The following is a 24089-nucleotide window of genomic DNA, read 5'->3' as shown; positions in this document are numbered from 1 at the left end:
CCGGATCCCAAAGGCAATTGGGCCTGATCCAGCCCGCGGGCCTTAGTTTGCTGACGCATGCTCTATAGCATAAGCACTGACTGTCAATTTGATCAATTACTCAGATGATCTTGATTTTCCAGGTGATAGCAGCACAAATGTCGGCAAAATCTGCCCAGCCACAGCATTGCAAGCTCTCTTTGCCCATTGCAGGACTTGTTTTGGATGTGCAAAGCCAGAAAATAAGCTCTTCTGAAACTCTTCCCTTTTTCAGGAGCACTGGAACCCCTTCTGACTACTCATCTCTTCTAAACCTGATTCCTTACCAAATGCAAAAGTGGCAGCACGAGGATCGTCCAGCACTATTGACAACCTGGAAGGATGTTCAAGTGCACCTTCAAAATGGCTTTAATGACCTGTAGCCAAAAGGGTCCCCTCGTCACTTCCAGCTTGGAGAAGTGAAATCCATTATCTGAATACAGCTCTGATTACCGTATTTTTCACCCCATAAGACGCACTTTTCCCCCTCCAAAAATGAAGGGGAAATGTGTGTGTGTCCTATGGGGAGAATGCAGGCTTTCGCTGAAGCCTGGAGAGCGAGAGGCATTGGTGTGCACCGACCCCTCTCGCTCTCCAGGCTTCAGGAAGCTATCCGCAAGCCTTGCAAGCCCTGCGGGAGTTCCCATGGGCTCACAAGGCTTGCAGGCAGCAGCCTGCCACCCGAAGCACGGGGAGCCCTCCGGAGGACTCCCCGTGCTTCGGGCGAGTGCCCGCAAGGCTTGGGGCGGCAGCCGCGGCTGGGGGGGAAATTAATTTTTTTTTATTCATTTCCCCCCCCCCAAAAAAAAAAAACCCGAGGTGCGTCCTATGGGCCGGTGCGCCCTATAGGATGAAAAATACGGTAGTTGCTTGTGATGGTGATGGATTAGACACATGCATTCCCAGCTGTATCCATGGAAAACTACAATGTCTTGCTGGCTCTTTCTGTGCGACCTATTGGTTCTTCCTATACATCCCTTTCAACAATCTCCATCCATAGCGTTTTAACACCTGGAAAGTTCTGGAAGCAGCATTTCAAGTTCCACTTGATTTGACAGTTGATCCACTCACAGATTATTCTCAACAACAAGATAGATTACAATACAATGATGTCTGAGAATTGTCTTTTGAGAGATGAGTGGGAAGACTTGAGACCAGTGCAAGCAATATGTACTTACCAAACGGATCAATGCACCCCAGGCTGCTGATTCCCAGACCCTATCCTCAAAGCTCTCCTGGGTTTTCCATCTCCTCCAAACCCTTCATGGCAGAATTGACTGGAATATAATCATTGTGGTCAAATTTTTCTCAGGCAAGATTCTTTTATCAGACAACCATACCCTGCCCTCCAGCCAAGACAGAGATTAGCAACATTTAAGACAGGTGAAATTAATAATGCCCCCCTTTTCATTCCTATGGCATCTCCTCAAATGCCTCTTCAAACTAATCCTCATAAAGAGAGAGCTCACTTGCCTTTCACTGAGAATGTGAAAGAAGGTTTTTTTGTTGTTTTTTTATCCAAGAGGCAAGTTTGAAAGTAAAGCTATAAATCTCTAGAAATAATAATTTAAAATGGCAGGACTTCCTCAGTCATAATTGGTGGATTGAGCAACCAAAGAGCAAGAATATGAACCACCCCCTGCTAGTAATAACCTTTTCCTTACTCCTCCCTCGCCTCTTTTTTTTTTTTTAATATATTTTACCATTGCCTTTTTTAACAAGTATTTTCGTTTGTCACTTTCGGCCCCTTGCCAATTTACAAGTCATGCTGAAAACTTGCAATCAGCTGAGTGGTTAGATGTTAGAAGTTGGGTATATTCTCCCAAATGCTAGTTATAAATGGTTCCAAACCATTACCAGTGATAGATTGTATGCCTTTTGCTGTTGTATGCTTTGAGAGACCAGTGAATGTAGCATTTGAGATTTTAATTTCCCTGCTATTAAGGCTTGTTAGTGTTATATATGCTTGTGTTGTCAGTTGATGCACAATCATTTTTTATCACAAATTTATTGTAGGTTTAATCTCCAAGCATTTCTCACCCCTTTTCAGCTTTCCTTTTTATGACTGCATCCTGCTGGTTAATTGTGCCCTTAGATTGTCTGTACATCATTAAAATATGGCAATTAGGTGTGCTTAGTCTTGCTATATATGACTGTATTATACTCTCAGCTAAATTGCAGTGCCACCCACCTCTACAGGTGTTTAAAACTAGCATTAAAAGGAGAATACTAAAATGTGTATATGTAATCTACCAAATTTCTTCTCGGTGACCCACACACCTGCTCTGGAGCTTTGCGATATATAATCAAAAGAGTGCAGGTGCTGGCATGATGAACAGAGCCTTTCCATTTAGTGTATTGCTGTTCTAATTCAGGAATGATGTACAGTGGCTGTGGTTGAAAAGATCTCTCTCTAATTATGGTGATTTCTTTGTGCTGTATTGAAGATTCGCCTTTTCATTATTTACACTCTTCTGTCTGGCTGTAATATTTCTGTCTGCCAATGACAATTACATTGCTCTTGACTGGAGCAGTTCAGCGGTGTGTGATATCTCTGAGAAGTCAGGCTGTATCACATGTCAGAAGCAAACATATTAATGTTTGAGTTGAGAAGTGCAAGTGATGTAACAAGATTAGATAGCACCAATATAAAAGACCAACTCTCAACCAACGAATAACCAAGAAACAGCTAGATGACAACTGTCAATTATTTATAGGTGCTGTCCAATGTTTTATTAATAGCTTGGAGTCTGTGCTTTCCTTGCGTCAAAACACGTGGTCTCTCTCTCCATCTCTCCCATGTTTACTGCTTGATTTAAAAGAAGCAGCCTTGTTTTCAAGATACTTTGATCTCAGTTGCCATTGAACAATCATTCAGAATGCGCCCAAATCAGCTAACATTTAATCCCTTTCAGAACAGCAAAACCCATTCAGCTAGGTAAGATTTGCTTGTTTTAGATAACTTCATTTATACCATCTTTTTCATTTCTTTTCCTTCTCAAGACTAGACAACAAGTGACAAACAACAATAAATAATAAGGATTTGGTGCTTTCAGTGATCTGTGTCACAATTAGCAATAGTTCGGCAGGTGGAATGGCTTGCAAAATAGCACAAATCCTTTGACAAATGACTGGATTTACATTCTGCCATCATAAGAATACAGACAGCATCAGCTTCTTGCCTTGCTCTTCCTAGGGCATGGAAGGAGGTGGGTCTTTCTATGGCTACCCACCTCATCTAATAAGTGGAACCCTGCACCAGCTGGTCCTAGGTATAGGTAAAGGGACCCCTGACCATTAGGTCTAGTCGCGAATGACTCTGGGGTTGCAGTGCTCACCTCTCTTTACTGGCCGAGGGAGCCGGCGTACAGCTTCCGGGTCATGTGGCCAGCATGACTAAGCCGCTTCTGGAGAACCAGAGCAATGCACGGAAACACCATTTACCTTCCTGCCAGAGCGGTACCTTACCTATTTATTGACTTGCACTTGATGTGCTTTCGAACTGCTAGGTTGGCAGGAGCAGGGACCGAGCAACAGGAGCTCACCCTGTCATGGGAATTTGAACCGCCGACCTTCTGATTGGCAAGTCCTAGGCTCTGTGGTTTAACCCACAGCGCCACCTGTGTCCTAGGTTCTGCTTATTAGACGAGGGGGGTGGGTCACAGCCAATCATGCTGCATTGTTGTCAGGACCCGAATCCTCTTTTATCATAGAATCAGAGACTTGGAATGGACCCTGAAAGGTCTTCAACCTCCTGCAATGCAGGAATCTCAACTAAAGTATCCATGACAGATGGTGAATCAACCTCTGCTTAAAACCCTCCAATGAAGGAGACTCCCCCACCTCCTGAAGGAGTCCATTCGACTGTGAAATAACTTCCCTTGGTCTTGACACTATACTTCTGTTGCATTAGCTATTTTTGCTGCTGCATTACTCATGTTAAGCTTGTGGATCCCTAGATCCTTTTTGCATGTACTACTAGTAAGCCTCCTGCCAGCCTAGCAGTTCAAAAGCATGTCAAAGTGCAAGTAGATAAATAGGTACCACTCCGGCGGGAAGGTAAACGGCATTTCCGTGCACTGCTCTGGTTCACCAGAAGCGACTTAGTCATGCTGGCCACATGACCTGGAAGCTGTACGCCGGCTGCCTCGACCAGTAAAGTGAGATGAGCGCTGCAACCCCAGAGTCTGCGACCTAATGGTGAGGAGTCCCTTTATGTTTACCTTTACAGATGCCCTCCATCTTATATTAGTGCATCTGGTTCTTCCTGCCTAAGTGCAGAACCATACATTTGTCCTTATTGAAATTCATTTTGTGAGTTTGTGCCCAGTTCTCCAGTCTGTTAAGGTCATCTTGAATCCCAATTCTATCGTCTGCAGCATTAGCTACCCCTCCCAGTTTGGTGTCATCTGCAAATTTGATGTGCATCCCCTCAGTTCCTTTGTCCAAGTAATTTATAAAGACGTTGAACACAAATGGGGCCGGGACAGAACCCTGCAGCACCCCATTTGACGAGGAACCATTAATGAGTACTCTTTGGATTCGGTCAGTCAACCAACCACAAATCCACATAACAGTTACCTTATTCAATGCACATTTTACTGGCTTCCTTGCAAGAATATCATGGGGGACTTTGTCGAATGCCTTCCTGAAGGCAAGATACACTGGTGTTACCTGCAAGATTTTTGGGTTCTCTGCCTACCATACTGAAAGAAGGGCATTGTACCTTGCCTGGCAGAGATGATTTGATAGATTTTTCTCCAACTTACTTATTCAGCCTGTGGAATCGTCACCTTAGAAATTCAAGAACACATATTTTCTTCAGAAAAAAATGTATTGGAGATGATTAAATTATAATAATAAACGGAATTGAACCACTGTAACTGTAGCTATCATGTATTCCTAATTTTTAAAGTAGTACTCAGTTTTTGGTTTGAAAATTAAAGACAGCTGCTTATATTTAATTAATGTAACCATGTTTATTTACAGAAAGAAATCCCACAAAATTCAGCTAGATGTTCAAGAGCAATTAACTTAATCTAAATACTTCAAATAATTATGGGCAAAACAAACAAATTACAAAACAAAACAAAACACATCGAGGGGGGATTCTTGAATATCTTTAGTGAATAAACGTAGCTTCCCACTAGAAATGTGAAGATTTAGACATTTTTCTAGCCATTTCTTTTATAAGTTGTACACAATTATTCAAACAACAACATACTATGCCCTTTTAAAATGTTGGTGGCTTTTTCTGGGAGGGAAGTTATTGAGGGGTTGTTTTTATTTTGATTATATATTTTGTGGTTTTATATTTTGATTTTGTTCTGTGAACCGCCCTGAGACCTCTGAGTATAGGGTGGTGTGTAAATTCAATTAGCAGCAGCAGCAGCAGCAGCAGCAACAACAACAACACATGATAAGACACCTCTCTAAAATATACTTTCTGCTAAGCACTAGGGAGAGTATTGTTAGGGAAGAGTGAATCTGTCTATTTTGGTTTTACTCAGTTTCACATTTTTAAAATCTTAAGGTCAGTTCTCCACATTTTCACATCAGTTTGTGATTTTTTTTAAGTCCTTAGGAAAACCCACCCGCATTCTAGTGCAAATTTCTCCTGATATACACGTTGATTTATGCAATTTGGACTAACACACAATTTTTGTAAATCAAGTTTCCTCAATATAAAGCATTTTGGTAGTTTATCACTTATATATACAGTACATTTTTAATGCACACATCACAGTATACATTATTTGACTGTAGAACTGCATTGCAAAATCTAGAGAAGTGCAAATTTCTATGGAGGGCTGTGTTTCGGTTTGCACTGTTTTTTAAGTAGATTTGCCTTTAAATGCTACCTGAATCAATTTTTCCTCCCATCTCTAAGTGTTGCACCCCATCTTCACTGTCTGTAACCCCAGCGCTCCCCCCCCCCCAGTTTTAATAGGCCAGGCAGCAGCAATAGCAGGGTCAATGGCATAGCCAAGGGGTGGGTGACACTCAACAAAGCAGAGAAGTACTGAGCAAAGCAGCTGTAGCCTCCATCTTTATGTTTCTAGGCCCAAAAGCAGCATACGTACGCCATGGCCTGAGGTATTCTGGAATAGAGGCTCCTGCAGAAGCTGAAGAAGAGTGGTTCTTCTTGTCAGAGTGCAGGGCTAATTTTTAAAAAGGACATTTTTTCCTGCATGCAAAGCTGGTAAAGGTAAAGGGACCCCTGACCATTAGGTCCAGTTATGACCGACTCTGGGGTTGCGGCACTCATCTCGCTTTATTGTCCGAGGGAGCCGGCGTACAGCTTCCAGGTCATGTGGCCAGCATGACTAAGCCACTTCTGGCGAACCAGAGCAGCACACGGAAACGCCGTTTACCTTCCCACCAAAGCGGTACCTATTTATCTACTTGCACTTTGACGTGCTTTTGAACTGCTAGGTTGGCAGGAGCAGGGAGCTCACCCCGTCGCGGGGATTCGAACCGCCGACCTTCTGATCAGCAAGTCCTAGGCTCTGTGGTTTAACCCACAGCGCCACCCGTGTCCCAAGATGCAAAGCTGGTACTCTACCACTGATTTACTTTTCTATTTTCCTTCCTGGTATTGAATGACATCTGACAGCCAACCTCTCCCTCTCCCACCTGTTGTACAAACCAGCAATTTCTGGATTGAATGTCTGTGTGAACAAGAAATCATTTCTGGGAAAATAGAATGATGAAAGTGAAATGGTCACTGCTTGGCCCCAGCTCAGCTCAGGAGCTGGAATGCTCTGACATATGCAGGTCAGAGTCACAGCATGTACCATCTGCCTGCCACTCCCATCAACATTATCCCAGCAAGTGAGATGAAATGGTTGCATCAGCCAGCAGACCAGGTACACAATGGCAGGATTCCTGCAAAACTTTGTGTACTCAGCCTAGGCGTAGTTCTGGCTCCCAGAAGCTGTGTCATTGCTCCGTGCTGCTGGCATAAGTACTAAATAATTTGTGAACTAACTTCTCTAATTAGGATTAGCATTAGTAACATGACCAATAAATAAATCAAGAAATCAAGACTCGGTAATTCAAGAATAAATCATTCTGTGAAATCACCTTATCCTGACTTCGTTTCTCGAGACCTTTCCACCAGTTTTGCAATGGGTTTACTTGGATGTAAGTGCCACTGTACTTATGGGGCTTATGTTTGATTAGATATGCAAGGACTGCACTCAATGTCCCCACCCCCAAAGAAAACACACCTGTGTGGGATGTTTTTTAAAACTTTTGAATATATAATTTGAAGGATTTTTTCAAGACATTGTTAAATATTTGTTTAAAATAATCAAAAATGGGGTTGCATAAAATGGAACTTTGGTTCTTTACATTTTTTACAAGGCTCCATCAGTCACTACTTTTCTTTTGTAAGGGTGATTAAGTGCCGTGCTTCTCAAATAAAATGAGCTGGCGCAGGAATGATCCACCCACTCTGTAAAAGTGTGTTTTTTCCCCTGTAGACATTCAACTGCTGTCCAAAATAGCAGCAGTCTCTCCACTCAATGGCAAAGGAAGCGGCCAATTCCTCAAAATTCAAAAGGCACTGTAGAACACGACTTTCTTTGAGAAGCAAAATGGTGGCCACCCCAGTTCTTTGGGTCCTAAAATCATTTTACCTTACCGAAGATAAATATTTCTGAAATGAAACAGCTAATTTCAAGTTGACTGGAACGCCTGAGAAACGACCCTTGTCAAGTTTGTCCAGTCCTTATTAGGATATCTATGGTTTGAGAGGATATACCGCTATCCTAATTAAATTACTTTATTCTGTTTTATGAAGGCTGAAAGAACATGATTCCTTTTTTAAAAACAGCATGGATCTCTTTCCAATGCTTCATACAACAATGAAAGCCCATCCATTTTCAGATTGCACCATGTTTACTTCAATAAGGAAGAAAGAAAAGAAAGAAAGGAAAATATGTGCCACATATTAATAAGGCAATATTCTTTAGAACTCTTTTATAACATTGTTCCTACACAACCTTTTCCTGATGCAATCTGCATCCCATTGAGGACAATGGCATACGTCCCATGCATTTCCATTGACCTGTATTGCACCTTTTGTGTTTGGTACCTGTGAGAAACACATATGCACTTAATCGTATGCTTTTTAAAATTGTGGTTTATATGGAAAGTGGACAGTATTGGCAGTTTAGAAGTGGCCGGTGACCATTACACTAAATGGCATTAATGATTCTGGCATGATAAGCTAGGAAAGCAAAATAAATATACTTAATGCAGACTGAATCTCTGTGACTCTAATTGCCAAAGCATGGTGAGTCCTTTCAAATAATAAGTCCTTAAATAATGAATTGATATGGAAGAGAATAATGACACCCAGGTGTGAAACCTTAACCTGAGAGCTGAGCCACATTCTCAATGACATAATTGCCACTATTACCATTTTCAAGGTTTTGAGTCGCGGAAATTGGACTGAAAAGTAAGAAAGAAAATACTCAGATATAGAAGTGAATGTTAAAGCAGGCGTATAGAACAAAGTCCAGACAATCTACTTGTTCATGGAAACCTTTAAAGGCATTTTGGCAAATCTGTACAAATTGAAATAGATTGCAAGTTCTGATTCCCCCCCGCCATAGCTCTCACAAAAGCAAGCGGCAGGAACACCCATAAGTAGAATCAAAGGCAGATTCCTGCTACCATGCCCTTTAAGTAAGCTGAGGTTGGGGTAGAAATGTTGTGTAAAAAGGAAGGAAATAACATTTTGGGGTTATAGGTGTTTTTTAATGAAATGCTTCCTTTACTGATTTTTTTTATTTTTTTAAATAGAAATTACAAATAAAACAAACAAAACATATTTTAGTACTGCTGACCACTGATGAATTCTGAGAGGGCAGAAGCTTCAAGGCACTTGGGCCAAGCAGGGCCTATAAACCCTGCTGTCACAGCATTGCAAAACAGCCAAAATTACATTATGTTGGGCCTTTTATAAGTGTTCATTACTGGTGGCTCATTTCATTGTCTTAAGCTGTATTTCTCATCACTTTGACCATGGCTTGTCCAAAGCATTGTGCTGCCTGGATTGGTCCAGAAACCCCCTCCTTCCTCCTCTCCCTCCTTCCTCTGTCAGCATGGTGTAGTGGTTAAGAGCAATAGACTCGTAATCTGGTGAACTGGGTTCGCTTCCCTGCTCCTTCACAAGCAGCTGCTGGGTGACCTTGGGCTAGTCACACTACTCTGAAGTCTCCCAGCCTCACTCACCTCAAAGAGTGTTTGTTGTGGGGGAGGAAGGGAAAGGAGATTGTTAGCCATTTTGAGATTCCTTAAGGGGAGTGAAAGACGGGCTATCAAGTCCAAACTCCTCCTCTTCTTCTTCGACCCTTCCTCCTCCTTCTCCTACTGCTGCTTTCTTCACCCTCAGGCTCTCTCACTTCTTGCTCCACATTCCTCCATTCTGCAGCCTAGCTGGTCATTGGCCAAGCAACAATGTTGTGGGCACTCTCAGCTTCACACTGGCACCGTGGTGAGTGAGGTCGCCTAGAGATTGCCTGTGCCACTCTGCACAGCGCAACTTTCCCTCAGACTTCAATGGAATTTTAAACTGTATTTTAAACTGCTGCCACAATCAGGCAAATGGGAGCCATGAGTAGCATTGGGTGGTCTGCCAGGCCTGCAAGCAGCATATGTAAAGGTGGCACACAATCTGGTAAAAGGTAATGGTAAAGGACCCCTAGACGGTTAAGTCCAGGCAAAGGCGACTGTGGGGTTGCCGCACTCATCTCGCTTTCAGGCCAAGGAAGCCGGCGTTTGTCCATAGACAGCTTTCCGGGTCATGTGGCCAGCAGGACTAAACCGCTTCTGGCGCAATGGGACATCATGACAGAAGCCAGAGCGCATGGAAACACCGCTTACCATATTTTTCGCTCCATAAGACGCACCTAGTTTTTAGAGGAGGAAAACAAGAAAAAAAAATCTGAACGAAACAGTGGATGTATGATTTTTGTGGTTCATGCTGTGGCCACAGACATGGTATGTGATTTGACCGTGAGTTTGGGGTAGCTCAATGCAAAAATCCTGAGGATCCATGTGGATACTTGCTTTGTAACCACTTTTTTGTGCCACTGCAGCTCCACAAAACAGTGGGTGCGTGATTTTTTGGTGCAGGCTGTAGCCATGGATATGCTATGTGATCTGATGGTGTATTTGGGGTAACCCAGGGCAAAAATCCTGAGGATCCATGTGCTTTTACCTCCCCGCTCCCAGGCAGCCTCCTTTATCGCTGGAGTCCCTTATCTCCCCTCCTGATCACTTGCTGATAAGCTGCTCAGCGGGTTTGTTTCAACACCCCCTTCTCTCTTTCAAAAAAAGATAGCACGACCTGCTTTTTGCCCATGGGCAATTCGGCTCCAGGGACCACGCATTTGCTCCATAAGACGCACAGACATTTCCCCTTACTTTTTAGGAGGGAAAAGGTGTGTCTTATGGAGCGAAAAATGCGGTACCTTCCCGTCACTGTGGTACCTATTTATCTACTTACACTAGCGTGATTTCGAACTGCTAGGTTGGCAGGAGCTGGGACAGAGCAACAGGAGCTCACCCCATTACAGGGATTCGAACAGCTGAACCTCTGACTGGCAAGCCCAAGAGGCTCAGTGGTTTAGACCACAGTGCCACCCGCGTCCCTACACAATCTGGTGCACCTCCCTAGTCCCCACCTAAGTGGTGTGGTTCATCATGGCCCATGATAGGGACGGTCCTACTTTAAATGGTAATCCTCAAATCGGTCACACTGGAGCACTCTAGCTGAAGTAAAATTAAAATTAAAAATGAACACTCTGTGAACGGCCATGCGAAACTGCTTTTATGGGCACAGTGTTAATTGAGTGTGTTCCATTAATCAACATGAGGCCAATGTCTGTTAGCAGCCCAAGCCGCCTTTGATAACTGCATTTAAAATGTCTGTACCCTATTCCAATGCATGCTAAGAGAAAGCACTATTCCAGAAACAAGTGTTGGCACAGTTATAGTGCTTATTGGGTTTTGTTGTTGTTACTAGAATGGTATCTTTGTGCTTTTTTCTGATTCCAGAGTGAAATCTGGAGGTGGGGCCAGCAGTTTTGCTCTACATACTTATTTTAAAAGCAGCTCCTGTGGCATGCGGTTATTATAATCTTGGGGTCTCCGTAGTTAAGCTTTTATTTGTGTGGGTGAACAGAAAATGATTGGAATACTTAGAAGATTAGCTTTCAGTTTTATTTACATTTTATTTTAATATGCATGCACACACACACACACATGTCTCCACCATCAAATAAAGCTCTAGATTGCCTCTGATACATAATTCTGGTCATATGTTTGTTTGGTTCACCTCTTGACACTTAACACTGAATGATGACCCACAAGGAGTCAGTTTGAAATAATGTGCTATAATGTGATAAAGATATATGTTTAATATCCATAAAATGATTTGGTTAGATTGCATTGTATTTAAAATGCTATGCAGATATGTTTGCATTAGGCAAGAGAGGTTTGTCTCTAGCAATCGTGGCAAAGAAATGCTGGGTGCTTCCATTTGAGGGTTTCGACTAATTGATGACTCATCCCAGAAACCCAAGCAGGAACTCAGAATCTTTGACAGTCCTTGAAGCTTCATATGTTTCCATAGGAAATCTGGTCGTTTTTTGTAAGAAAAAGCAAAGCTCAACAACTTTGGGGTGTCCTGGTTTTTACTTTTTGAAATATGGGAACCCTATTGCTGTCTGAGAGCAATGTCTTACTTTGTATTTTGTGGTTCAGTGTTAAGTGCCCAGAAGGGAGCCAAACAAACATTCTGTAATGTTTATTTGTAATTATTTTTAGACTGTTTTGCAGTAAAGCTTTGAAACTCATTCTTGTGGTGGAGAGCAAATTCATTTCTACTCTACACAAGGTCCAGATCATGCAGTTCATTTGCAGAAACTCTAATAATATAATAGAATCATAGAATTGTGGAGTTGCAAGGCACCCCGAGGGTCATCTATTTTTTTTAAATAATATTTTATTTGGATTTTTCTAACATAAATGCACCCCGAGGGTCATCTAGTCCAACGTCCCTGCAATGCAGGAATCTCAGCGAAATTTCATCTGAAAAGAGCACAAAATCATACCTTCTTCTTCAATTAGAATGCCGTTTCTGTGTATGATGGGAAATCATTTGCAGGATTGATTTGTGATATGCATGTGTGATAATAGCACAGTAGCACCAGGTTCATAGGACCGTGGAAGCCTAAAGTGTAATCATGCTTTGTAATTGGTTATCTAATGTTTACCTTGAAATAGCTCCAGCTGAGATTGATCAAGCTTACTCTTGTGTAAGTGAGCAAAGTCAGTCTGTCAATTAATCTTTACTGTTTCAACCATGGGTCACAATGGAGAACAAATAATTAAAGGAGTGGTAATAGGTTTTTTTGCTTTGGGGTACTGTGCTGCTTTTATTGTAATTATCTATATGCTTTTAATAGATACATGTGTACTTTTAATTTAATCAATATTTAATTGTTTAATTTAATTGTTTTTTTAATTATTGGAATTTTTTCTATATTTTTATCTGTCACATATTTTTATATATATCACATATTTTTATCTGTAAGCTGCCTTGAGTTACTGTCAGGGGGAAAAGTGGGGTATAAACAACAACAGCAGCAGCAAAGTAATATATATACACAATAACAATAAAATCAAAATGATTCATCATACAACTGAAAAGGTTTAGAACTGGCTTGAACTTTTGAAGCTGCCACTGCCAACAGGACTCTCTTATTATGAGAAGCCAGCAGGAAATAAAGGGCACCTCACATGAGTTGGATCAGGGCCAGCTTTGACATCTCCTGTATGTTTACAATTTGCCATTTAGGTTCCACTTCCACATTCTCATAACAAAGGGTAAAATCCAGCACTGGAATAAGCACTTTGGTGGAAGGGATTCCCCCTCCACTCTGCAGCCCTTCTGGAGCAAATTTGGGTGGGTCGTACGGGGGCTGCAGAGGAGAGAAGGGTATTATTATTATTATTATTAAGTGGGCTCATGCATCCCTGGATGTTGCCCAGAGGCAATAATGGCTCTCATTCCTGCTAAGAACAACATGGCCACCAGCTAAATAGTGCTTTATGGGTTGGTAACAATTGTCTCATGGTGTAGAGGAAGAATCACCAATTTGATGCCCTTGAGATGTTGAGGGATCCATCAGTCCCAGCCAGCAGGCCAAAGGGTGAGGGGTTAAGGGAGTTGTAGTTCAACAATATCTGGAGGGCCACTGGCTTCCTAGATTTAACATCAGTTAAAGTTTCTTTTTCAGCTCAATCCATTCCTTTAGGTAATTTTACAGATGTTTAAGTGAAATGCAGAATGTCTCATTACAGTTTACTTCCTTTGATTCTAAATTTCTTTCTCTTAAACATCTGTAGTCTCTTTCCCATATTACTATTAAAAAAACCTCTTATTAACTGAAGAGGTCTACAGTTGCTCTATAAAATGACCAATACCTCTTCTTTTTTTAAAGTCATGTTGTCATTACCTTGGTTCCATTTAACAACTCCAGCTGATTATGTATTGCAGACATATTAAGGGACTTGGAGGGACACAAGAGCCTATTTTCAATGTTGAATTGTTCTCAAGTAGTAGAATGCTGGGCACTCAGTACTACTCTTAAGCACCTTTTGCCACCTCAGTTACAAGCCCCTCTTCAAAGCAATTTATACATACAGCTAGGCTGTTTGAAGACACATTGCTTGAGGGAATAATAGTGTGATCTATAGCTGTCCACTCAGAAGAAAGTCCCACTGACTTCCATGGGGTGTAGGACTGAATTTTCTCTAGCTTTATTGTATTTGTTATTTAGGGCACCCCCACCCAGTATAAAATTGACTCAGAAATAAAATTGTGGAAGCCAGTATGTGTACCCAGCTCACTGAGTAACTTTGGGCAAATCATTGTCTCTCATCCTAGCCTACTTCTGAAGATGGCTGTGATGGTAAAATGTAAAGATTGAGGACCTTGCAGTCCTTGGAAGAAATGCAGGGTAAAAAATGCTGCTGCTAATTAACTTACTGGCACAGGGGTGCCAAAACTTTTTTCAAAGAGGGCCAGATTTGATGAAGTGAACATGTGTGAGGGCCGACCAAAGTTGCTGATCTTTTTTATGGATTGAAGTTGTTGACCTTTTTTTAGGATTTTACCCCAGGAAGGAACTGCCTGTAGGGACTGGATTAAACTGATTTACGGGCCAGATTAGGCCCCCAAAATGGACTTTGGACATGCCTGAACTAGCAGAAGCTGCTAGTTTGGCTATACAGTACTTGCACAGCTCCTAATGGGAAACTGCTAGCATAAGGACACAAGAAAAGCCCCGCTGGTTGAGATCCAGGGCCTATCTAGTCCAACATTGCGATTTCACAGTGGCCAAACAAGATGCCTATGGGAAGCCTGCCACAAGCGGGACATGAAAGCAACAACAACTACTCTACTCATGCTCACAGCTATATCCTTTATGACTAGTAGTTTATCTTCCATGAATTGGTCTAATCTCATTCTTAAACCATCCAAAGTGGGGACCATCACTTCTCCTTGTGGTGGAGAATTCCATAATTTAGCTATGCACTGCACAGAGAGTTTCTTCTTCTCACCTGTCCGAAATCTCCCACCATTCCATTTCATTGGATGACTCCAGGTTCTAGGATTATGAGAGAAAGGAAGAAAAACTTCCCCATCTCTTCTCCACACTAAACTTAATTGTATTCACTCCTGTCATGTTCCCCTTTACCATTTTTCTAAACTATAAAGCCCAAAACAATGTAACTTTTCCTCATAGAGGAGTTGGTCTAGCTCTTTGGCAAATTTGTTTGCCCTTTTCTACACCATTTCAGCTCTATAATAGCCTCTTTTTTTGAAGTGTGGTGACCAGAACAGTACAAATTGTCCCAAAATGTGGTCACGCCATAAATCTGTGCAATAAGCCCACAATTTGTGTGCATTTAAATTCTGCGCACTCAGCAAAAATTAAAAAGAAAGGAGCAGTGGCGTAGCGTGGGTTGTCAGCACCCGGGGCAAGGCAAGTAATTTGCGTCCCCTAACCTGTGGATTTGCGCCCCCTAACCCTAACCCCCAGATGTTGCGCCCGGTGCGGCCGGGCCCCCCTGCACCCCCCACGCTACGCCACTGGAAAGGAGGCAGAAAGTGGGTGGGCATCTGGGAGAAAATATTTTGGCAATCCTGCTCACCATTGCACCTAATGTGTTTTGTCTATATGCAATTTTGGCTTTAGGCATGATCCCGAGAACGTAACAACCACATAAGTTGAGGACTTCCTGTGTAATGAATAATGATCCAAAACACAAATTCAGTTGTATGCATGCAGTGTATCAAATACAAGGTTTGAATTATGTTTAAAAACGAACCACATGTGTTCACATACACACACAAAGGTAGTGTGTATGTGGAAGTACATAGTTTGTCCCCAATTTTTTTCTCAGGGTACAGGATAACTACAGCAATCTTATGCATAATTACTTTCAGAGAGGTTTTACTTGAAGCCAACAAGACTGGCTTGTGCACAACTATGTCAAAATTAGAACAATTTTATCTTGTGCCAGACATCACACTCGGGTGCCAGTATAGACAGCTTTCATGCTAGCATCAGTTTGTTCCTGGAAGAGTTCGTGCACTGGCATGAAAACACTGTGTTCTGGGTCCCACAATGCTCTCTTGGCTGTGATGGGGGCAAGTCATTATGTAGAGGCCATAATATCTAATGAAGGGTAGATTTCCTGCAGCGAAAGCTGAATTTAGTGATTTCATATGTTCTAATATTTACAAGATTTCAAAGAAATGTGGCTCTAGGAAGGGAACAAGGATGTAGAAAATCCTGGTTTTATTTATTATATTAGCTGAGAGTGGACTTTAGGTAACACCCTACCAGAAATATTTGCATTTGTGTCCCTCAGGTTGGATTCACTGCAGGCCAAAGGCTCTTATATGTTGACAGTCAGTATGAAAGGATGTTGATTTTGACTTAACTAAAGGGGAAAAAAATCCCCAGCCAATTAATGGCCTAGGAACTAGTGGAAACATGACAGGAAGTTTTCAGTAGAGAAGGCTAGAAAGTGTACGTGAGGAAGTGTTAATTAACCTCAGTCTTAACTTGTTCTCTCTGAAAAAGTGGAGAAAACATACAAGAATATTTACATAGCAAGGACTCAAGATTGCTATTTCCTGGACATTTCCTAATTATTATTGCATTTTGATTTCCTTTGTATGAATTTTCCACTTGAGCCATATGAAAATATTGAATAGAATTGTAGTGGAGCAACTGGACAACAACTGGGGGGGGGGATCTATATTGCCCTCATCTCCTGCTTCTGAACTTCTCATGTGGATCTGGTTGCCACCTGTTGGAAATGGACTAGGTGGGGCTTTGGTCTGATCAAGGGAGGTTCCTCTTATTTTCTTATGTTACACTGCAATCTGAATCAGTGTGAAATTGAAGTTGTGAGTGTTGGGCATCTGGGTATGTATGTCATCACCACTGATCGCATTGTACAGTATATTATCAGGGTTTGTTTTCGTTTTTTTAATGCAGTGCCATCTTAGGATACTATGTGCATGATACAACAACACAACTCTGCAAACAATTCTCTTGGCTGCAAGTAAAATTTGTCTTTTTAAGGCAACATGGGCCACAAAACCAAAACGCACCTGGAGTTGTAGTCAGTGAACTTTTACCCAGAGCAGACCAATTGAAATTAATGGGCATCATTAACTCAAGTCCATTAATTGCAATGGATATTCTCTGAGTAAAAGTCACTGGTCTGAGAAGCCTTTTGTAAGAGATTAACAATCAGTTCCTAAGTATATTCAATCAGAAGTGAGTTCCATTGCTTCTTGAGGAACTCACTTTCATATACCTTAGAGTGATTGCCTTGGATATGATCCAGATATAGGCATCTAAAGAACACTCTAGACATGATTAGGAATTCAAAAGAGTGAATGTGGATGATCACACTGGAGGTGGAAATCAGCGTTGTACAAAGGCCTTCATTCCATTAGTGTAAGCATTTCTGCTTCGCCTGTTCTGGTGGCTCTCCCAACCAGATTTACACAGTGGGAGGAGAGGAGGGGATGTCCCATTACACTAGCAGGACTTGTTGCACTGGTTTCTGCTAGCACAACTTATTTGAATCAGGCCCCAGATGCTTTCCATATGGATGTACACCACCTGTAACTCTGCACCTGATCTGCATTTGCTGGAAAAAGGTGTCAGTCTCTTAGCTGCATCTTTCTTGAGTGATCACACTGATTATGTTTCTTTGAACATCTGTTGGAGTATGAAATTTTATTCCATCTTCAATCACATGTACCCATATGATGTCTAGAGGGCATGAATGAAGGCTTGAAAAGAGACGTAAATATCTTGAAAGTGCTGAAGCAATGTGACCAGAAAGACACGGCCAGGCCAGAAGCAATTTTTGGGGGGAATTTTGGTTTTGCTGATTAGTTTTAACAGGATGCCCCTTTCTGCTCTATTTTATACAATTAATCGTTCTCTGCTATTTCTCTTGAGAAATTCTAAATTATCATGGGTTATATTTTGGAAAATAAGCAAAAAGGAGAGGTCATGTGTGGTGAGCTGTCATAAGTTAAGGTAAAGGTAAAGGACCCCTGGACAGTTAAGTCCAGTCAAAGGCGACTATGGGGTTGCTGTGCTCATCTCACTTTCTGGCCAAGGGAACCAGCCTTTGTCCACAGACAGCTTTCCGGGTCATGGGGCCAGCAGGACTAAACCGCTTCTGATGCAATGAAGCCAGAAGCTGTCATACAGGACTGTGTTTCAGCACAATGGGTCACATGTTATGCAGGTCTGGCTTATCTAAAGAAAAGTATGGTTATGGATGGGTAAATGAAACAGACTGTGCAGAGGCTTTTTACTGTTTGAATTAGGTCTCTTAAAAAGCCACAGTATATGGTTTGTGAGGTCTGCTGTAAAGCTCAAATACCTGAGCTGGTAATCTAATTATCTCCTGTGTTCCTGAGCCATGAGATTCTCAAGGGAGAAAGATACTGGGATTGTCGGGGTGGGGGTGGTGGGGGATGAGAAAACAACATAAAGCCAGCCAATTAAACAGAATTTATAAACACTTTTATGAGGTTGCTTACTTGGATAGTAGTAGAGGAACAAAAAGCTGGTGGTGTGGCTGAAATGCAAAGTTCTCTCCTGGCCTGTGACTTTGTTTTGCCCCTCACTGCTAAGAACTGTGGTACACATGTGAGCCCAATCAGATTCTGCTCTTACCATTACTCCTGAAGGTAGGAAAATTTTTGAAGACTGAAATTCATTATCTCTTCATAATGTGTGTGAGAGAGACAAGAAGACCTTATGGAATCCATGAATTATCTCTAGCGTAAGTACAAATAGAATTAGTCCCCAAGGATAAATGATTTGGCAAGGCATGGCTATCATTTCATTAAAGGCCATATTGCATTCCCACACAGCAAGAATAGGTCTATTAACTTCAAACGCAGAGGACCACATGGATTAAATTAGGCCACTCTTCATGCTACAGTTTCAGATTTCATAAAGTGCAGCTTGTGGTTATATCATGTGTTTTTGATCTTAAAAGGACTGGTTGATGACTTCCCAAACACTTCAGTATTGTACTACTAGGAGCCTTTGCCAGAGTTCAACCACAGCACTTTCAAGCCTCTTGTTAATGAGACACATTTCAGTCCTGGAGCCCTCTCCACATTTTACTTTCCAATAAACAAATATTTGTGGAGTGTTTGTGGGTGGTTTAGCTGTGTCAGTGCCTTACCATTACTAGCATCCTGCAAAAGGGGGGAAGCAACTGTGTGGGTTCTGGCTTTTAAAATGGAAGTAATAGTAGTCACTTATGGGGTGGGGCGGTGGCAGCGGTCTGGGTTTTAATAGAATGGCACTACAGAAGTGGACGCTGGAACAAATAGTAGGCAGTAGAAGCTAGCAAGCTGGATTCAAAGGAAGGACCAGTTTGATCTGTCCCAGACATATAATTGGTTTCTGTTGGTTTCCTTTCCCTTTCTTCTGTGCAACAATGAGTGGTGGAAACTGTGGGTGGTATGGAAGGAACGCTGTTTAATCCTTCCATAGATTCTTCAGCATCATTTATAACACAATCCTCATAGTGTGTCATAGCTCTAGCAAATGAATGGCCAACTGTACAAAGAATGCCTTTGTCGCATAACATGGCATGTTAGCACTCCCAGGTTTTAAGTCACATTAAAAGGGCCCCTCCCTTCCCAACTGACTGTCAAAACTTCCTTTTAGCCTGGAATGTGTCACTTGTGAATGTCATTCATGCAAGTGAGAAAGTAGAAGAGGGGAATCTTTTTAAATCAAATGGGCATTCTAATCAATGTAAATTTCCAGAAGTGGAGGAATAATTTAGATAGCACTTCTATAAAAGTAGTCAAAAGCAACCGGAATATCCAACTTGCTGCTCTGAATTAATTGTGTTTTCAAACAGAAGCATGTCAGCTCAACCCTTTAACTGAACCAATCATGTAGTTCAAGAAGCCAAAGGCACTACTCTTAATGTATGGAATAAGTTAGGCATATCCTAGTGAAGAGCTGGGAAAGATTCAGAAAAGGGCCACCAAAATGATAGAGGAGATGAAGTGACTCCCATATGAAGAAAGGTCACAGCTTTTGAGACTTTTTAGTTTAGAGAAATGGCAAGTAAGAGGCAGCACGAGAGAAGCTTATAAAATTATGTGTGGCATGAAAAAAGTGAATAGAGAACTCATGGGCATCTAATGTTGGAAGAAATTAAAGAACTTCTTCACACAGCACATAGTTAAACTATGAACTCGCTCCCACAGGATCCAGGGATGGTCACCAACTCAGATGGCTTTCAAAGATGCTTGGGCAAAGTTAGGGAGGAAAAGGCAATCAACATCTGCTAGCCATGATGACTCAGCTCTGCCTCCCCAGCTGGAATCAGTCATGCTTCTGAAAACCAGTTGCTCGAGCAGCAGGGGAACAATTCTTGACCTTGAATCCTGCCTGAGGGTCTTCCACAGGCATCTGGTAGGCAACTGTGAGAAGAGGATGGAGGAGTAAATTGGACCATTAGCCTGATCCAGAAAGCTATATTGGTTATAAAGGTAAAGGTACCCCTGCCCGTATGGGCCAGTCGTGTCCGACTCTAGGGTTGCATGCCCATCTCGCTTAAGAGGCCGGGGGCCAGCGCTGTCCGGAGACACTTCCGGGTCACGTGGCCAGCGTGACGAAGCTGCTCTGGCGAGCCTGACCAGCACAGCACACGGAAACGCCGTTTACCTTCCCGCTATAAAGCGGTACCTATTTATCTACTTGAACTTAGGGGTGCTTTCGAACTGCTAGGTGGGCAGGAGCTGGGACCGAACGAGGGGAGCTCACCCCGCCGTGGGGATTCGAACCGCCGACCATGTGATCAACAAGTCCTAGGCGCTGAAGTTTTACCCACAGTGCCACCCGCGTCCCATATTGGTTATACATCTCTGCAATTAAAACTATGGCTCACATTGTTGCTTATATTCTTGAGGGTTCATCAGTATCAAATGTATTAAAGGTAAAGGGACCCCTGACCATTAGGTCCATTCGTGGCCGACTCTGGGGTTGTGGCGCTCATCTCGCTTTATTGGCAGAGGGAGCTGGCGTACAGCTTCCGGGTCATGTGGCCAGCATGACTAAGCCGCTTCTGGCAAACCAGAGCAGCGCACAGAAATGCCGTTTACCTTCTCGTCACAGCGGTACCTATTTATCTACTTGCACTTTGACATGCTTTCAAACTGCTAGGTTGGCAGGAGCTGGGACTGAGCAATGGGAGCTCACCCCGCCATGGGGATTCGAACCGCCGACCTTCTGATCGGCAAGTCCTAGGCTCTGTGGTTTAACCCACAGTGCCACCCGTGTCCCATCAAATGTGTCCCCTACAAACTGTGTTCATGTCTGCATGCTGTATGTTTCAAATACTTAATTGAAGAAAAAAGGTCATTTTGCTATTATAGTTTTAAGAGCTGGGTTGAGGTTGGGCCACATGCTACATTTTGCAGACCGATGCTGTTTCTGACTTTGCATACCCTGGTCCATGCATTGAGTAACTGAGTAATGTGCAGCTCTAATTCTCTTGTCTAGTTCCATAAGAGGTGACAAAAGGTGTTACCATTTGATCACATCACATTTAACCCTGTAAACACAGAACATTTCCCCGGGTCTGCAAAAATCAGATGTGGAAACTGGCTCTGAGAGCTGAGAAGAATGCACACTTGCTCAGGAGCTTTGCATCCGCTTTGAGCCTCTTGATTTTCTTTTTATAGAAATCTATTTCATCACTGTGTAGTGAGGCTGGCTTAGCCGCCGTGCTTTTCTCAGTGTCCTTTCAGAACTTCAGATTTTCTTTGCTTTCTCACTGCATCATTAAAGAGTCAATTAGCAACCGGATTAATAGACTAGACATCCTAAGAAAAGGCTTCAGCAGGGTTGCAGTCTTATGAATAAAGGATCATTTACCCAGCTGAATGCTGACAGACATTCACTGACCTTGAGGTGTAGATTGAAGATAAGCAGTAAAATAATTAATTTGGCTCTACTAAAACCAGGGGAAAAAATTAATCCCTGAAAGGAAAGCTTAAGTGCTTGAGTAATAAAAGGCAAGTGCCTTCAAAAGATCTGATTTAATTGCAAGACTCTTTTGCATCCTCTAACAGCGTGTTCCTTATTTTGCCAGTGTCCAGTTGGCAGCTCTAGAGTTCTTCCACCTTTGTTGGCTCATGTTAGTTCCAACATACAGCTAGCCTATTGCAGTGTAAATGGAAATACGTTCTTCCCTTTAACTCTGCTTTGTCATTGCTGTGGTGGATCAGACCAGCATCTTTCCCACAGTAGCCAAAAAGATGCATACAGGAAGTCAACAATCAGGGTATGACAAAATAGAACATAAGATGATTGTGCTGGACCAGGTCAATGGCCCATTTACTCTATGGTTACCAGACGTCCCCAGATTTACAAATCTGTCCCCGGAATGTCCCTGGAATGTCCCCGGATTTCATTTAATGTCCCCGGATGTACATTTTAAGTGCTGTAGTTTTATTAGTAGGGAATGAATGTTGTGTGATTGGTTCAACGGCACAAGACACACCATATGGGGACTACTGGTGAGGCAAAATGGCGGATGCCACGGCAGCAAGCAGCTCCTGAAGCCCGCCAGAGCCAACTGCACTACCAGGCTGGCTCTGGGCTGCTGAGACTGCTGCTGCCGCCGCCACTGCCAAGGGGGAACTGGGGACACCCACCGTGTCAACTGGGGGAACCACTGACCCCCCTGTGACCCAAATCGAGCTGGGAGCAAGAGCACCCGGCCACCCAGCTGACTGTCCAGTGGCGCTCCGGGGCCGACGCAGGGAGGAGGAGAGGAGAAGGAAGAGAGAAAGAGGAAGGAGAAAAAAGAGGGGAGCCCTGCCCTTGCCGTGTCATTTGAATACGAGAGGGAGAAGAGCACTGGGAGGGCAAGGACACATGGCTGAGCCCAGGACTGATCCGAGCCTACTCCACGGCAGCCAGCGCTCCAAGAGAGCAGGTTGGGGCCCAGAGGAAGGCCACACAACAGAGGAGACCACAAAAGAGAAGACATTACCGGTACTTCTTAATTTTTTAATTTTTTTTTTTTAATAACTTTTTCTTTTCTCTTTTCAAAAACAAAAAGAAGTGTCCCTGGATTCTTTTTTAAAAATCTGGTGACCTTAATTTAGTCCAGCATCTTGTTCTCTCAGCGGCCTGTGGGAAGTCTGTAAGAAGTACTGGAGTGCAAAAGCACTTTCCTCTCCTGCAGCTTCCAGAAACTGGTATTCAGAAACATTTCTGCCTACAGTGACGGGAGGCAGACCTTAGCTTTCATGGCTGATAGCCACTGTTAGCCTTCTCTTCCCTGCACAGTATTTGTCTAATCCTCTTTTAAAGCCATCCAGGATTGTGGCCACCACTGCTTTCTCGTGTGAGGGAGTTCCATAGTTTAACTATGCACTGCGTAAAGAAGTAGTTTCTTTTCTCTGCCCTGAATCTTCCAACATTCAGCTTTGCTGGATGGAAGATCCTTGGTCAACCTCTTTCAGCCTGTGGTTCAGATGCACACACTCACACTTTGTTTTCCCATGGTGCCTGTGCAAAAGTCAAATGCAGTCAAATTAAAATGTTTCATTCTCAAGTTGCATGATTTTGCATGGGCTCCTGCAAAATAAGCATCAGACTAAAGTTTATGTTGATAGGCTGCACAAAATCAAATCATTGGGACTTACCAGCAACATGGAAACGTTGATCCCAGTCATAGATCCTTGTGGGTCTTGATGATTTTAAAATGGAATGACAACAAAACAATTAAAAAATCTGAGAGTACATCTGTGTACACAAATTTGATCATGGTTTTTGAAGGGATCTGCTAACTGAACAGCAAAAAATAATGTATCCTGTGCATTCCAAGACTTCCATGAGACAAAACTATGAACCCCAGGCAGTCTGGAAATCATGGCTTACATAAGTTTTGGAGTTCAGTCAGTGGAGACAAATGTGATCTGTGATCTGATGATGATGGTATCTGCAGGATGCAGTGGTGTAGCGTGGGTTATCAGCACCCGGGGCAAGGCAAGTAATTTGCGCCCCCTAACCCATGGATTTGCGCCCCCTAACCCGTGGATTTGCGCCCCCTAACCCGTGGATATCCCTAACCCCCAGATGTTGCGCCCGGTGCGCCCGGCCCCCCCTGCACCCCCCACGCTACGCCACTGGCAGGATGCCCTCCCCTGCAGAACTCTGTGATCTGTTGGATACATAGGTTCTGTAGCAATTTTTTACGTACTTATTCGGTACTTAAATGTTATTGTGGGTTTTTAAAAAAATATTATTACACTGGTAGGAATGTTGTTTTTAATGTTTTCCTGTCAGCCTTGCCCTACTGTGGCTGCCACTCCTTCCACCCCCTCTCTGGCTCCTGCTGCCTCCTGCTCTGCCACCACCACATGCCCTGTCCCATCTGCCACTGGTGGA

General features: G+C 42.8%; 1 long non-coding RNA gene across 1 annotated transcript; it reads right to left on the bottom strand.

Moving 5' to 3' along the window:
* Positions 1-1088: 1088 nt before the first annotated feature.
* LOC309352566 lies at positions 1089-23520 on the bottom strand. Its single transcript, XR_014161379.1, has 3 exons — positions 23345-23520; positions 15259-15345; positions 1089-1295 (listed from the first exon to the last, which is right to left on the bottom strand). It is a non-coding gene; the product is annotated as an uncharacterized lncRNA (long non-coding RNA).
* Between the last annotated feature and the right edge of the window lie 569 nt (positions 23521-24089).

Source organism: Podarcis erhardii (assembly GCF_964252035.2).
Source record: "Podarcis erhardii genome assembly, chromosome: 11".
Lineage (NCBI taxonomy): Eukaryota > Metazoa > Chordata > Lepidosauria > Squamata > Lacertidae > Podarcis > Podarcis erhardii.
The sequence above is the reverse complement of the archived record's forward strand: the minus strand, read 5'-3'. Positions and strand labels throughout refer to the sequence as shown.